Raw genomic sequence first — 16,285 nt, forward strand, 5'->3', positions numbered from 1 at the left:
CTCAACCACTGTGCCACCGGGGAAGCCCCAGAGTCTTTGTGTCTTAACAAATCTCACAAAGCTGAAAAATTCCTTTAATTAGTGCAAAATAACACTTGTGGGTGTTTTGTTTTTATTTGTTATTGAAGCCCATGGGGCAGCTAATTAACAAGAGCAATGGTGCCTTGGACGAATCCAGCTGTCTCCAAAAACCTCTGAACAATTCACATGTTCATATCTCATGTCTTCATAATGACTTTTCATTTTGGTATCAATATCCCCTCCTTTCAGCTTTATAGATATGCAGATGCCCAAAAATTTAGTGGTTTGTAATAAATCAGAAGCAAACAGCCTTCCCTTTCCTACAATCACCTGTTAAGTGGAAACCAATTCAAACTGGGAAACAAGGGAGGTATAAAGGTGATAAAACTCATTTTATCTGTCAAACATCTGCCCTTCCCCCATCAACAACACTTTCATATATTTGATATTTATTTTTGTTTATGCCCCTCATTCAACAAAGAATCTGTAATGGTTGTAGAACACCCAAAGGAAATAATATATACATATATATCTTTAATAGAAACATATAAAATGTATAATAATAGGAAGAACATCCAATTTTTTTTTTAGTTCTTACCTCTAAGAACTTTCTAGAGCAAGGGCTTAGTGATGATGAACCAACTAACCATCAATTGAATACACTGTTCAGTACTGAGAATAAGAACTTCAAAAACTGAACCTTCAGATGTTGACTGAATCAAAGCATGACACAAATAAGAATGTACACATCACTAAAACTAAGGCCTCAATGCACTGTGTCTTTATTGCAAATAGGCAGAGGCTGCTCCACAGCTTCACAGACAATTGAGCTGGAGCTTTGGTACTGGAATTCCTGGTAAAATCCAGTATGTTGCCATTATTAATCATCTAGGTTTTCTCAGTAATATCTAACATTAATCCCAGTAAGTCAAAATCCTGCTTTTACTTAGTGACCTTGAATAAAAGATAGCATACTACAGCAAAAAGGACATTCAGTAAAATCTTGTGAATTGAATTGTGTTTTAAAAGTGTATTTTCTGATCTACAAGTCAAATCATTGTATTTTATTGACATTAATTGTTTCTGATTTTGTCAGTTATAAACACTTGTCATAGCAAATCAGAGTATGCAGAGAGGTATAGACAAAAAGCTCATAATCTTCTCACCAACTCCCATTTCTTCCCTGGGGACTAATATTGACAATTTGATATGGATCTTTCTACAAGTTTCTCATATAATTATACACAAATACACACAGATTCCTACTGAGGGGTTGGTGGAATTTTGGTGCTTACCTTCACTTTTTATCAAAACAAATGATATACATTATCTTTTCTATTTTCCCCCCTTCACTTAGATGTGTATTAAAGCCAGCCTCCGATTTATTCCTTGTGGTTCTATTTCACTGTTTGGCAAAAACCAAGTTACCAAATACTCTGCAGTGAATATATAATGATTCACTAGACCATGTCCCTTGTTGATGGACATTCCATTTTTCCCTGTTTCCTTTTTTCTTCTTTTAAACCACCATAGGCGGGGTGTCCCCGGTGGAGCAGTGGTTGAGTGCTGGGTTGCGAAGCTGCCCGCAGCCTCTGCGGCGCTGGTTCAATCCCCGGCTGCTCCCCAGCCACCAGAGGAGGGTCCCACATGGCGCGCAGACCTCTCCTGCCGCCCGCTGCTCCCCTCAGCAGTGTGCTTCGGTCCTTCTGCCTGCTCTGCTCCCCGCTCTGGCTCTGGTGAATTCTCTCACCCTCCCGCACTTCTGACTGTACCCAGTGCTTGTATAAATAAATAAAAATAAATATTTAAAAAATAATAATAAAATAAATAAATAAATAAATAAATAAACCACCATAGGCAATGTAGGACCAGGAGCTGTTGTGCTTGCTTTCCAAGTTCTGATTTTTGTATACCAGTTTTACTTATACTTAAAATAATTTTTACTTAAAATAATTAGAACTAACTCAATAAAGCATTGAAATATCTTGGAACAAACTACTAGTTCTCTCTCTTTTTTTTCTTAATGCATATCTTCACACTGGTTAAGCCTAGTGCCAATGAACTGCAAGCCAGTTTTGTGTCTGGACTGCTGCAGCTGCTCTTTGCTGGAGGCAGGAAGTGTTTGTGCTGCAAGACTTTGATCATCCCCTGGTCTTTCCATACTGGGAACAGTTCTTGCCCATCTGCAGGCTCTGTAACTGCAGGTTCTGTGAACTTTAACTCTTCTGTAAATTTACAGAGATGTGTAACAGTCTGAACATTCAGCCTCAAGATCACATGAGTAATGGAGTCCTTTGTAAAACTATAACTCGTTTATTCAACTGGAAAGGTGAAACTCCAGCCACAGGGTGTCTGTCTGTTATATGCATGCATGTAGGGTGTCAGGATGCTGGAAAAAACTACATGACTCCAAATTTTCTGACTTGAAACCTGAGTCACCCCAGAGTGATCCTATTACTTGCTACTCTGGCTGTGATTGTCAAGTTGCAAGATTTAGGAGAGATAAGATACCCAGTTAAATTTGCAGTATAGATAAATCACAAATAATTGTTTTCTTTTATTATATGTACAGAGGATAGATAATATTTATTGTAATGTCACACAGGACATACTTATACAACTTATTTGTAGTTTGTGTGAAATTTAAACAACACGGTGTCCTGTATTTTTTCTGGCAACCCTATACGATAGAAGAAATTTGCTCCCCAAACTTTCTTTGCTTTGACTGTGTGTCAAAACCACACAGCATTTCCAGTTTCTTCAGGGTCTTCATCTCCTAAAACTTCTGAATCAAGGTAAGAATGCATAGTGAAAAGATCCAAGTTTCATTGCCTACATTGTACAAACAGGAAAAGTTACTGCCTGAGCCTGTTTTCTTGTGTGTAAAATAGGTGTTGGATTCAACTGGGAAGAATCAAGATCGTTTCTAGTTCTGACACTCTAAAGCTCTATGGTCTTCTCCCCTCCAGATCCAGTTCTCCTAGTCACAGCCCCCAATTTTTAACCATAACATTGCCTGAGTCCCAGCTGATACTCAACTTTATAGACAAAAACCACTTAACATGACTCCAGGGATAGGGTCGCCAATCCTTGATCTTCTAAACAATTACTCACTTGTTCGAAGTCAGTAGTTTGTTGTAGGTGGTCAGTGTACAAGTTCCTGGTGGTATAAATTATTATGTTTTAAATAAAATTATTTACACATTATATACTTAAATATTATATAGCTGTAATACCCCTAAAGTGTGTTGATTTTCTCTATGAAGCCATCTTTATAAGAACATGCTGTAACCCTCAACATATACATTTTTAAATAACCAGCTAAAGTATAGAAATACACAAAACAATAATCAGAAGAGAATTCAAAAGAAAGTCAATGTGTTTAAAATTCATAAAAAATTTTAAAATACTATTATTTACATTTATAATAGTTTTAAAGCTTAATTATACCACCTATTTTAAAATGTGAAAATAAAATGTGATGAAAATTCACAAGCCAATAAGGCATTCTAATCCCTCAAAATCACAACCTTCAAATCTCAGGCCTTTCCTTTTTCATTACATGCAGAGCATTGTTCAGAAATGTGCCAAAATGTATGCCATACAGTGAGTGTGAAACACATTCATTACAGGAATTAGAGAGCCAAAAACTGAATGCTCCTGAGAGATTATCAAACCCAGCATTTTGTAACCTGCTTCTGCCTCATCACAGGTCATTTCACAATACTTACTTTTTACTTTATGTAAAGTCATCTGGTATTTTTATTCTATTCTAATTCATGTTTTAAAATCAGCTGGGTCCCACCTTATTGATTTCACAATCCATTAATGGTCACAAACCAGTTTAAAAAACATGAAATATCCCTGCTTCTTCATCTTAGAGATGGAAAAATCAAAGGACAGTGTGATAAATGATTTGACCATGGTTACTTCAAGATTATCATATAACCACAAGAAGCATGGAAAATGCTAATAAATGCAGGAGTCTATTCAACAAAAATCCTAGAGAATGAATGGCCAGTGGAGATTATGTGTATAGTAAGTCAATTCCTCAAAAGTTAACAAGGAAAATAAAAAAAGGAGGAGGTGGCCACACTTTCTGAGAATTTGCTATGCAGTAAGCACAAATTTAAACAAAAATGAAGAATCTATTACAGTCAAGCAGAATCTATCAAAATCATCAGGATAGTTTTCACTCTTTCCCTTATCTCTGTCTCTAAAAAAAAAAAATGCACTTTTCCCAGTAGAAAAAAAAAAGTAGTAGAGAAAATCAATGAAGCCAAAAGGCTCTTTGACGGATCAATAAAATTGACAAATCTGGTTCTAACCAAATTAATCAGGAGCAAAGGAAAGAAGACACAAATCACTAGGATCAAGAACGAGATAGGGGATGCAACATATTTTACACATACTAAATGCATAAAAGGGAAGATTATAAACAATTCTACATCAATAAGTAGAAAATTCCTTAAAGACACATATTACAAAATTTTACTCAAGAAGAAATAGATAATCTGATAAAAATTGAAATTGTAGTTAAAAATCTTCCCACAACAAAAGCTCAGACCCAGGTGGCTTCATTAGCAGATTATACTGAATCTTTAAGGAAGAAGCAATACCAATTCTACAAACTCTTCCAAAGAGTTTAACAGCAATAGAAGATTGGAGATGGCAGATTAACAGTCTCCTGCAATCAACTCCATCCCACAAATACAACTAAACTGCATCTACATTGGAGTAATTGCCCTTGAAAAAAAATTGAGGATTGAAGGATCAGTGTCTACTGGGGCACTGTGACCTAAGGTTGGAGGAACATAAGGGACATGAGCCTCTCACTGGAAACCGAAGGACTTACTCCACCACCAGTCACCCCCACATTAGGGGACTATGTTTCCAGGTATGGAAAACAGAGGGGTTTTCCTTTGAAGACCAATAGGATTCTGGGGAGCAGAGATGCCAGGGACTGAGCACAAAGGAAGCAGATTGATGAAGTACATAGACCTAACTGAATAACTTATTTGTTGAAATTAAAATCTCAGCATGAGAAGCAAGAAGGAGAGTCTGTCTCACTGACTGGAGGTGCTTCCAGATGCCTTCTCTGGGCTTATTTCATCTGTCAGCTTCAGCACAGGTGGATGTCATACTGTCTGAGATTAAATAAGGATCAGGGTTGGAGGGCAAGTCATCCTGCCCCTCCATCAACAGGGAGGCCTTCATTCAGATCTCACAACTGCCATGCTGCCTAGTTCACAGTAGCCACTAAGCTTGCGTATCTGGGAGAAAACTTTGTGAACTTCCTAGCTGTGGACAGAAATCACAACTTCCCCTCCCCTTCCCCGACTTTCACAGTCAGCTACCTTGGTCCCCACGAAACACTTTTCTGGTTTTGCCTCTGCTCTGCAGACTCCCTGGGTCTCAGTCGCCATGACAGCACACACCTCCAGGGATAACTCTCTGTGGAAGTTGCGAGGCTCAGGCCACAGTCAGGGCTCCCTCGCAGTCCTGGCCTTCAGCTAGCTGCCTCGGTACTGCCAAATACCACCCCTCTCCCTGCCCAGAACCTGTGCCTGCCACTAAGACCACAGTCACTCTCAGCACCTGCCTTCATCCTGAGCCCACAGCCCCCCCATCTTCTCTACTCTTGGCACACAAATATGTGAAGACTAAGCATGTGCCTCGAATCAGACAATCTAGAAGAAGAAATGGACAAATTCTTATATCCATACAATCTTCCTAGACAGAGCAGGAATAAATAGAAAGCCTGAACAAATCAATCACATGCAAGGAAATTGAAACAGTAATCAAAAGTCTTCCAAAAATAAAAGCCAGGACACTAGTGATCTCTACCAAACCATCAAAGAAAACCTAGTTCCTACCCTTCTCAAGAAATTGAGGTAGGAACACTTCCAAACACATTCTATGAGGTCAACAGTACCCTGATAACAAAAACAGACAAACATCACACCAGAAAAAGAAAACTGCAGACCATTATCTCTGATGAAAATAGATACAAAAACCCTCAACAAAATATTAGCAAATCAAATTCAACAATACATTAAAAAGATCACACATCACGACCAAGTGGGACTTACTCCAGTGATACAAGGGTTGTTCAATAAATAGAAATCAATTAATTTATTATATCACATCAACAAAAGAAAAAAAATCATATGCTCATATTAATAGATGCAAATGATTCAACATCTATTTATGATAAAAATTCTTACAGAAATAGAGATAGTAGGTGTAGTGTGGTAACAAACATTTGGAGAAGTGTAAACCTATACTGCTAGAATGTATATTGTGATGTAAACCAATGTTACCTCAGTTTAAAAAATTAAGAAATAATAACAATAAATTGAATAGGAAGGAATATTTCTCAACTCTTTGAGGCCAGCATTACACTGATACTAAAGACATAAAATAAAAGACATAAACATAGACAAAGACATAAAAATAAAACAACAGACCAAAATTCCTTGTGCACATATAGGTAAAAATTCTAAACAAAATTTTATTAAGTCTAAATTTCATGAGAGGATAAATCACTAAGACCAAATGGAGTTTGTCCTGCCACTCCAGCATTGGTCAAAAATTGAAAATTGAGTCTATGTAATTTTCAATATTAACAAATTAAAAATAAAAACTGTACGATCATCTAATTAGAAACAAAAAATATTTGACAAAATCTAATACCTATTCTTGATAAAAACTCTCAGCACACTAGGAAAAAAAGGAACATTCTTCAACCTGACATAGGACATCTACAAAACTGCACACTTATGAAAACATCATACTTCATGCAAACAGATAGAATGCATATCCTGATAGACCAGGACAAGACAGTTACGCCCACTCTGACCACTTCTATTTAACATACTTCTGACCAGTGCAGTTCAGTCAGTAATCTCCAGCAATGTGCACGGGACAGAATGTGAAGTGGGGCCGCCTGTGAGAGGAGGAAGCTGGGGACAGGAGACTGGCCTAATCAAGACATTCCAAACCAGTGCAATGAACCTCATCTTGGAGAAAACATTTATTCTTCTCTGGTATCTTAGAGTTTTCTTTTGTGGAATATTGAAAGGTGTCGTTCCTTCTCCATGGTGGGCATAGGCCAAGAATTCAGGCTGCCCTGAGCACCAGGTAATATGTGGGTTACTGGAAGAGAGGAAGACCAAATGGCAGTAACTTACCACCTCGCCGAGCACTTACGTGTCAGGCGTTGTGCCGACAGCTGCAGATGCTGGATGACTAAGACACACCTTTGGCCCTGAAGGACCTTGCAGTCTTGTTAGAGGACAGACCAGTAAATACAATATAATTACAATACATTTTAAAGTTATTATTAGAGGGGCAGATTAAAGAGGAATAAAACATGTCTTAGAAATATGGATTAAGAAACTACCTACATATAACAGATTAAAGACGTTGGGATTAAAGGAGTAAATATTAGACTTAAAAAAGAAAAAACATTTTCCAGCTAACTCAAGAGTCTCTGAGCCACCCATGATGAGAACAATTTCTAAACCAAATCCAGCTTTTATTCTCAGGCTGAACTACAACCCCTTCTAGTTCCACTTAAGCCAATAAAACATTTCATTCCAACTGGGCTCTCACCCATTATCTGCCAAGTGGAGCTCTTTAGACAAAATACTGGCATCTCGAGGGGGGACAGCAGCTATCACAAGAGAAGAACGTTGTCCTGAGAGCCCCATGGAAGTCTTTAGCACCTTTGCTGGTACTAAACTAGGTCTGAAAAGCATATAGTGAAAAATGTAAAATTCAGTGATTTGACTGAATACTTCCATATCTGGTTCTGAGGACCCTTCAGACAAGGAACAAATCTGTTCTCTTAGCCCCTGGTGAAGAATACTGCAAACTCTGGCTCTCAACCTTCTTCAGTGTTTGTGCTGCAAGGTTTACACGTGTGATCCAGTGTCTGCTGCTGTGGCGTGGCCTTTGTCTCATGAAGTGAGCCAACAACCCATCACTCAGCAATAGCAACTAGAAATAGAGGTTGAAAATTACTCTCAGAATCTGGTACACAACCAGAACTCAAGCAGTGGCAGAGATCTGGATGGTGCTGCCCCCAGAAGGTGACGGTTTGTTTTCCAGCTCTGTCCGTAGAACCACCACTGTGGGCACCACGCTGCCTGGCTGATGGCTGGAGGCCCCTGGCTTAGTTATTAGGACTAAGACCACAGCTTATGAACCAACATGACTTAACTGTTTGTTCGGGGAAATTCTGGCCCAGAAAGATAAGGCCGTAAAGCATTAAAACCCTCCAATACTCATTAATCAGAGCAATAGACCACTCAGCCAGCCATCTGTCCAGGACAGGAGGCTGTCTACCCGGACAAATAGCCCATTCCTCAGAAGAGCAGGTCAGGTGGCTCAAACGGGCAAATCTGCTTACCTATCAAATAATGATTTTGAAGTTCTCTCCTCTTTGTTGCTTCCAAACAATTTTATTATAAATTTTTCCCAATTCTAATCAGATTTCTGAATTTAGAGACCAACCAGAAACTCAGACTCCAAAATTCTATGAATATTCTCCTTATGAGATATTAGTAAGACCTCATCACCACAGTACAGCTTGGTTTTATCTACAGGTGATTCTGGAGGTCTTTTAGGGAGTATGGGGACTTGGCACCCTCAATGGCTTAAACTGAGATATTTAATGATGGGATTCCTTACAGAAGTGAGGGCCATGTACTGGAAGAAACAAGGGATAGCAGAGGCCCTCAAGGACCAGCGAAAGCGGACCATTATCAGTCCTAGGCTGAAAAGACAAGGGAGGAAATCATGTCGCTGGAAGCCAATGAGAGTGAGAAAAGTAGAATAGTGGGTCACCATAAAAGCTGTGGTCATGGAGACACAAACCCACTGTCATAAATGAGGTGCCGGCCTCTGGCCTACACCCCAGTTCTTGTATGCATAAATAAATTAAAATAGATCTTTGAAAAAAGAAACAAAGAAATAAGGTGCAAGGGCAAGGGAGCAGAGGAAACATCTCATCTTACTTCTCTTGCCCTTCAAGCTGCCTGCTGGTTCTTCCTGTGGACCAAACCCAAATGGAAGCCAGCAAACAAGGCCCAGACAGTGTAGGAATTAGGGCCTCCCTGGTGGCGCACTGAGTTAAGTGCAGTGCTGTGAAGCTGTCCGCAGCCTCTGCAGCACAGGTTCAATCCCAGCCAGCTAGGGAGATACCCACATGGCACGGCAGACCTGTCTCACCCACTGCTGTCTCACCCACTGCTCCCCTCAGCAATGTTTTCAGTCCGTCTGCCTGTTCCGCTCCCCGCTTTGCCTCTGGTGAATCCTCTTACCCTCCTACACCTCTGACCTGTACCCTGGTCCATGTATAAATAAAATAAATAAATCTAAAAAAAAAAAATGTAGGAATTAGCCTCCTGGGAGACAGAGCTGGACAAAGAAGGGAAGAGAATGTATGAACATAGGAAGGAAAAATTAGGGTGAACAAGTAGAGAGGAACCAGTTCCTGGCACAGTGTATATCTGCCAAATGAATAAATGACTCCCCACTAGTCTCCAATGAGGCACAGTGAGTAATTCATGTTTGTTAATGAATGAATAAATGACTTATACTTTCTACACAGGCTTTTGTTGTGGGGGGGGGCATAACTAGTAAATGTCGATTTTGTTCCTTTGTTTATAACTTATCTTAAACTAAGAAGATCAGGAACTTGAAAAATAAGGACAATTGCACATGTTTTAGAGATTTTATAGATCTTATCTGTGGTGTAATTTGACTTTAAGCCTGGACTTAGGATCTGCTGCACAAATAATTCTTCACCCCACTCCTTAAAATATCACCAAACCATCATTTTGTATCTAGGGAGCTTACCATAATTGCAAGAGCTAGCCAGATCACATTTTCTGGAAGGAGCTGAAAGGTTAGCAAATGTGGAAATACCACCAAGTAAGTTGCCAAAATAATCCTTTTGTAACAGTCTGCTTTGAATTATATCGCCTAAAAGAATGTGAGCTGATGAGGGTCAAAGCCAAGGAAGCAAATTCAGTTTTGAGGCCATCTGCCATGTGAGAGGTACTTCCCAGTGTAATTGCTAAATACTCTAATTCTGAAATCAGAGAGACCTGGTTTGGAATCTCATATTACATGACTTTAGGCAAGCCTATTCCCTGGCCTCAGTCTCCTCATCTCTAAACAGGAATAATATTCCATACTTCTGTTCACTATTATTATTTTGGCGATCAGTGTTCCTCTCCACCCGTTTCAATGTTCTTCCCTATATCTGGACTGCAAATCTGGTAACTAAAAGTCCCAAACTCCATTTCTTTTATGGTTCTTGATATGAAATACATATTGACATATGACCTGGTGCCAGATTTCAAAGATCAGGCTTTTACAGATGTGAAGTTTCACAGCAACTTCAGCTTTCCCTTTCTAGTTATCAGGAGGGTGCTATAGGGTGCTCTCACCAGCGGGGACCATAGGGCAGTTTCTTGTAGTTTTCCTATTCTAGACAGTAGCAGTGACTGCCTGTAAGAAGACTGCAGGATGACCCTGAAAGCTAGCAGTGCCAGTCCCGACTCATGAAATTGTTTTTCGGCTTTTTAAGTAAGCATCTAGTTATTTCTGCTAAATCCTTCCTTGCTTAAACACCTAAGGTGATTTCTGTTTTTCTAACTGAGTGAGATCAAGCAGAGTATTGCATACCACCTTTTGCAAATGTGGATCCTTGAATGAACAGTCTGTCTTTTGGGATATATGTAATAGTTTCTGGGATAGCTGACAAAATTGAGGATTGCAGAGTTCTCCACATAATGAAGAAAAGTTAGAAAATTTGTTCATTATCCTTCCAGCACTTTTAATTAAATCATTTGTTTGGTTCACATGACCATTTCTAACTCCTCAATTATAGGATCATGTAAAAATACAAGCTAAGTTAGATCTCTTGGTAAGAAAAGCAGTTTATAAAATTTAAAGACATATTTAGAAACCCAATGACATTTTTCAATTACCTAGAGCAATAATAGCCATTCCTCAAGATGGAATTTTTTATTTTAAATGATTCAGCTACACAATGAAAGGAAAAACATCTCATATTGGTTTTCCCATCTAGTTTGATGTTGTACTTAAGATAACAAATTCATCAGTAATTTTGTTATTATTTTCATTAAAGACAAAAGAAAGTTGGATAATTTGTTATAAACTCAACCATTCCTTGCCAGTTCTGCCGAAATGTAGTGGGCTTAGATCGCCTGGCTTCTATTCTGTCACTACTTTCCGGTTCTAGCAACTTTCACAAATACTGAATAGTAAACAGTGGGAAATACTGTGTACTGCATTAATGCATCACTTCCACCCAGTCTGGGTGAGATTGTAATCTTCTTGAAGGCAGGTTTAGCCTTTTTGGAAAATTCTGCAAATTAAAAATATACTGAGAAAGTCATGCCCCACAGACGTGCAGAGAAGCACCTGCTGAACCGCCAATATTGCTTCCTTCACTGCCTGCATTTTTCCAAAGCCAGTCCAGTCCTCTCTTGCTTCAAATCTCATTAATCTTATCTCTTAACTAATGAAACTGATTACAAGGTACTTTGTAAATATTCAAGGTACTCCATAAAAGGTAAACAGCGGTAATGGTCAAGATCAAAGCCTCAGGTATGGGGTGCTGCTATTATGGTTTGAGGGTCACGCCTGCCTGAAAAGAACAGCAAACACAGGCTGGCTTTGATCGTGTCACTCCCAACACAGAAGATTCAGTGGTTCCCCGCTGCTTTCAAAAGCCCACGCTTCTTTGTGGACTCACCCTCCACACCCCTTCCATCTGGTCCCAGCTACTACTACCTTCCACACTCTTCACGCCTATAAGCCAGTCACAAGCACACCGCACACTGCTTATCATTGCCTCGTGGTCTCAAAACACCGTTTTCCTTCTGCCTTTTGTCTTCCTGTGTGCTCTGCATCACCCAGCAGAGTCCCCCTTTTCTCTGAACTATGATATAAGGACCCCCGTTTCTGTATAGTAAGAGTAAATAACAGAGGAAGCTTCTTGTACATACCCTAATTACTTTTTATGTACTATTTCACTGAATCTTCAAAACAACCCTAAGAAGTAGGATTATGTCCTCAATTTTATGGATGAGGAAACTGAAGCAAAAGCTACAACTCTCAAATACAATCTATAGATCATTTATATTCCAGAAAAAGATCAGGTTGATTTACTCCTAAAACAGCTGGAGGAAGGTTTCTTAAACAAAGAGTCAGTACTTGCAAAATTCAAAAAAATCTCAAAATTGCAAATGTATATGATATAAAATTCACTGTAGCCAGTAAGTACATGAAAAGAGAGACACTATCACTAATCACTATGAAAATACAAGTCAAAATCACCTTGAAATACCAGTTTACATTCATTAGTGGTTGGCTAATATAGTTTTTTGGGGCTTTTTTAGGCAAGCAAGAAAATAATGAGTGTTGGTAGAAATGTGAAGAAATCAAAACTCTTGCTCATTGCTGGTGGGAATGCAAAATGGCACAGCTGCTGTGAAGCAGTATGGCAGTTCCCCCTTCCCCAAATCAAACACCAAACATTCATTGGCAGATAAATGGATAAACAAAAGTACGCCCTATATAAACAATGGAATATTATTCAGCCTTAAAGAGGAATAAAACTCTTACACACGCTACAACATGGATAAACATTACGGACATGATGCTAAGCAAAATAAGCCAGTCACAAAAGACAAATATTATATGATTCTACCTAGAGTGATGTAAGTGATATAGTCAAACTCCTTGAGGCAGAAAGTTGAATGGTGATTGCCAGGGTGTGGGGGAAAGGGGACTTATTGTTTAATAAGCAAAGTTTCACTCAGGGATGATGGAAAGTTCTAAAATGGATGTTGGTAATGGTTGCACAACAATGTGAATACTTATTACCTATGAATTGCACATTTAGAAATGGTGAAAAAGATCAATTTTATACTATGTGTATTTTACCACAATAAAAAATGCTTTAGAAAAATGATTCATAGCATGCATTTGGTTCTTAAATACCCAATGGAGAATCTGTAGATACTAGGATCCCCCATTGCTAAGACATGGAAGGGAATTCTCACAGGGTTCCATAGACTTATACAGAATCCTTTGAGGGTTTTGTTCCACTGCAGAAGTCCAATTCAGTGGATCTCAATGGGGCCTGAGATTCTGCATTTCCAACCTGTCTCCAGGCAATGCTGGGGGTGCGCGCACCACAACCCTCAGTCAGAACCAACATGCAAGAGGATTGATTCTTTAGACTCATGATGGAGAATTCTTTTAAATCTTTCAGGAAATCCCTTGAAATCACAAGACCAAAATAGAACGGGCCCACCAGAAACAGAGATCCTCATCATCTCAGTGGATTTCTGAACTCATATTTCCAAATGGACAGAATCAGGCTCACCTATTTTTATGAATGCTGTGGATACGCTGGACAAACCCAAATTATTTAAATATTACATGTATGTAAGCTAATATAAAACTATAAAAGAAATTAACTTGACTGAAAACTGGCTAAGCCACTTAAGGTTTTCCTTAACAAGATCATTTCAACTAGGACAAAAGTTCTAATCCCCAGATGCACTTTGTTTTTTAATAATGATGCCCAGGACATTGCCTGAGACAACGATTCACTTGGTCTGGGAGGGTTTTATTGTTGTTTCAAGCTTCTCAGGTATTCTAACACTAGAAAAAACTAGAAACCATCGATCTAAGATGAAATAGCAATCCCAAATCAAGACACTTAATAAATTGCATTTGTCTCTATTCTTTGTTGGGGTTACTAGGCATCAGAAGAAAAAATCCGGTATATTTTGTTTGCTAACTGCAAATGTAAATGCGATCATTTCAGACATTTTATTGGGTCTAAATTTACTCCAGGAGCAAACTTTATGCAAAACCATGCAAGATTGTTAGCAATTGTGTGGCCCCAGCAACACGAAGGTTAGTTTTAGCACCATTCAACAAACTCCCAATTGGACCCACCAATCCATTTTCAGTCATGATTGGGCTTACTACTTAATTCAAATCAATAGCTACTTTGCTTCCCCTGCTGAAATAAAAGTTACCACAGTAGCCGTATTGATGATCCCCTCCTTATTGATTATCATCATTCATATTCAGCCCTAATTTGGATATCACCAACCAACACTTTCAGCCAAGGCCACTTCAGGATAATGTATACAAATTATGCCTTATTGATCCCAGAGCATCTGCCGGCACTTAGGTATGTTGACCGATAAACATGAGCACAATTTGCAAGTTGGAGTTTCTGATGTTCATAAAATTGTAATTTATAATAAAATGAACACTGTCATATTCTTTGAATTCACCTTCATAAAGATAAAGTGATAAAAGCAGTTCTAAATTACAAAAACCATTAAAAGAATGTGAAATCCTGAGGGATTTTTTTTCTTTTAAGTGATTAATGGAAGGAAAACTTCATTATTTTTCTTTCACACTTAGTATTATTTAACTGCATTTTGTCTTTGTATAATATAAAATAAATTTGGAAGTCCTAATTCCTCAAATCAGAAATTATAATGCAATGAAACAGTATTTTCTTAATATATATGTATTCACACACGTGTGTATGTATAATATGTGTGTGCGAGCATGTATGTGTGTGTGTGTGTATATCTTCTTTTTATTTTAAGATTTCAGGAGTCCACACTGAGACTAATGCAATTGATTTCTCAGGACATGTTTCCCAAAGATAGATTGGTATAAGCCAGTAAAGCATGGTTGTTAAATAAAACACATGGCCAAAGTCTCAACCCTTGTCATGAGGTGACTGCTGTTAATACTCTTTATTAAGAGGGAAAAACTGCAGCTTTTCCCATAGAAAACAAGATAAAGCAGGCAAACAGTGTGCAGGTGTCGCGCTGCCTTACTGTGGCTCAAAGTCTAGAAACCAGTGTGACCTTCCTAGAGGCCACCCTTCCAAGTTCAGGGAAGCGAAAAATGCATGTCTAGGAGAAATCCAAGGATCATTCCTTCCGAGGCTTGTCCTCCTTCCTTCGCCCTGCTCCCCTGCCAGGGGAGAGCCAGCACTGATGAGGGGAGGCCTGGGATGTTACAGGCCAGGACAGAAAGTCTGGAAGGACACATGGCACATATTTGTGTGACAAGAATGGTATTTCAAAAATACTAGGGTGTGCTTTTCATTCCACTGCCACAGTCCCGTTCCCTGCAGTATTCCCTGGCTCCAGCACAGGGAGCATCATCCATCCTGCAAGGACAAGAATACAACCAGGGGAATGGTTATGCCAGCCAGGATGAGGAAGTAAATGAAAGACACGCCCCCTCCAGTTCTAAAAGAAAGTACATGGAGAAGAAGGGAGAGCAGTCAGGCCCAGGGGTTCCCCAAGTCTGGACAGAAATCTGGTACAAGGTGAGCCAAGCTTGAGAGAGATGGGAGAAACGCTGGTGGGCAAAGGGTCTTTATAACTCTGATTTTCCCGGGGAACTCCAGGCAGAGACTCCATCACTGGCAGCACATGCCAGACCAGAGTGGACGGAACAGAGTAAAAAAGGCAGCAGAGCTGGGTCCTGAGTCAGCGTTCCGGCATAGCCCTTAGTTCCTATGTGGTGTGGGCAGTGGAGAGCCAACAGGCTTGTCAGTAAAGGTGTAAGGGGTGAAATGATCCCACCTGAGAGGTTGATTAGAGGTCACAGGTCAGAGCGGACTGTCAAGCCAATGAGAGCCACAGCGGAGAGCACAGGACAGTAGCCAGCCTGGCTGACTGAGTTGAGAGAAGTGAAACTGAATCTTTAGCCACAGGATGCAGCAGGGGACCCCATATCACAACATCTTATACACTTTCTGTAGGACCAAGGGTCCTCAATCTCAACACTATCTGCATTTGGGCCAGGGGGTTCTTCATAAAGGGGTGCTATCTTGTGCATCGTAGGATATTTAGCAACATCCCTGGCCTCTACCCAAGAGATGTCAACAGTCTCCCACTTGAGTCATCATCATCAAAAATATCTGCTCACACTAGCACATTCCCTTTGGGAGACAAAATCACTCCAGAGCAAGAACACTGTACTATACCTTGACCTAGATACCAGCTAGGTGAGGAGGATGAGAGGACCCTCCATCCCAGAGTTTTTTCACACTGAAAACTTTAAGCCTGAAGAAACCTGGATATCATCATTGGCAAGTTGAAGGACCTAGCAAACTCCACCCCACCTACCCTTCCCTAGGCTGCCTGCAGAGTAAAAGCCCAGA

The sequence above is a fragment of the Talpa europaea genome (genome assembly GCF_964194135.1).
Source record: "Talpa europaea genome assembly, chromosome: 3".
NCBI lineage: Eukaryota > Metazoa > Chordata > Mammalia > Eulipotyphla > Talpidae > Talpa > Talpa europaea.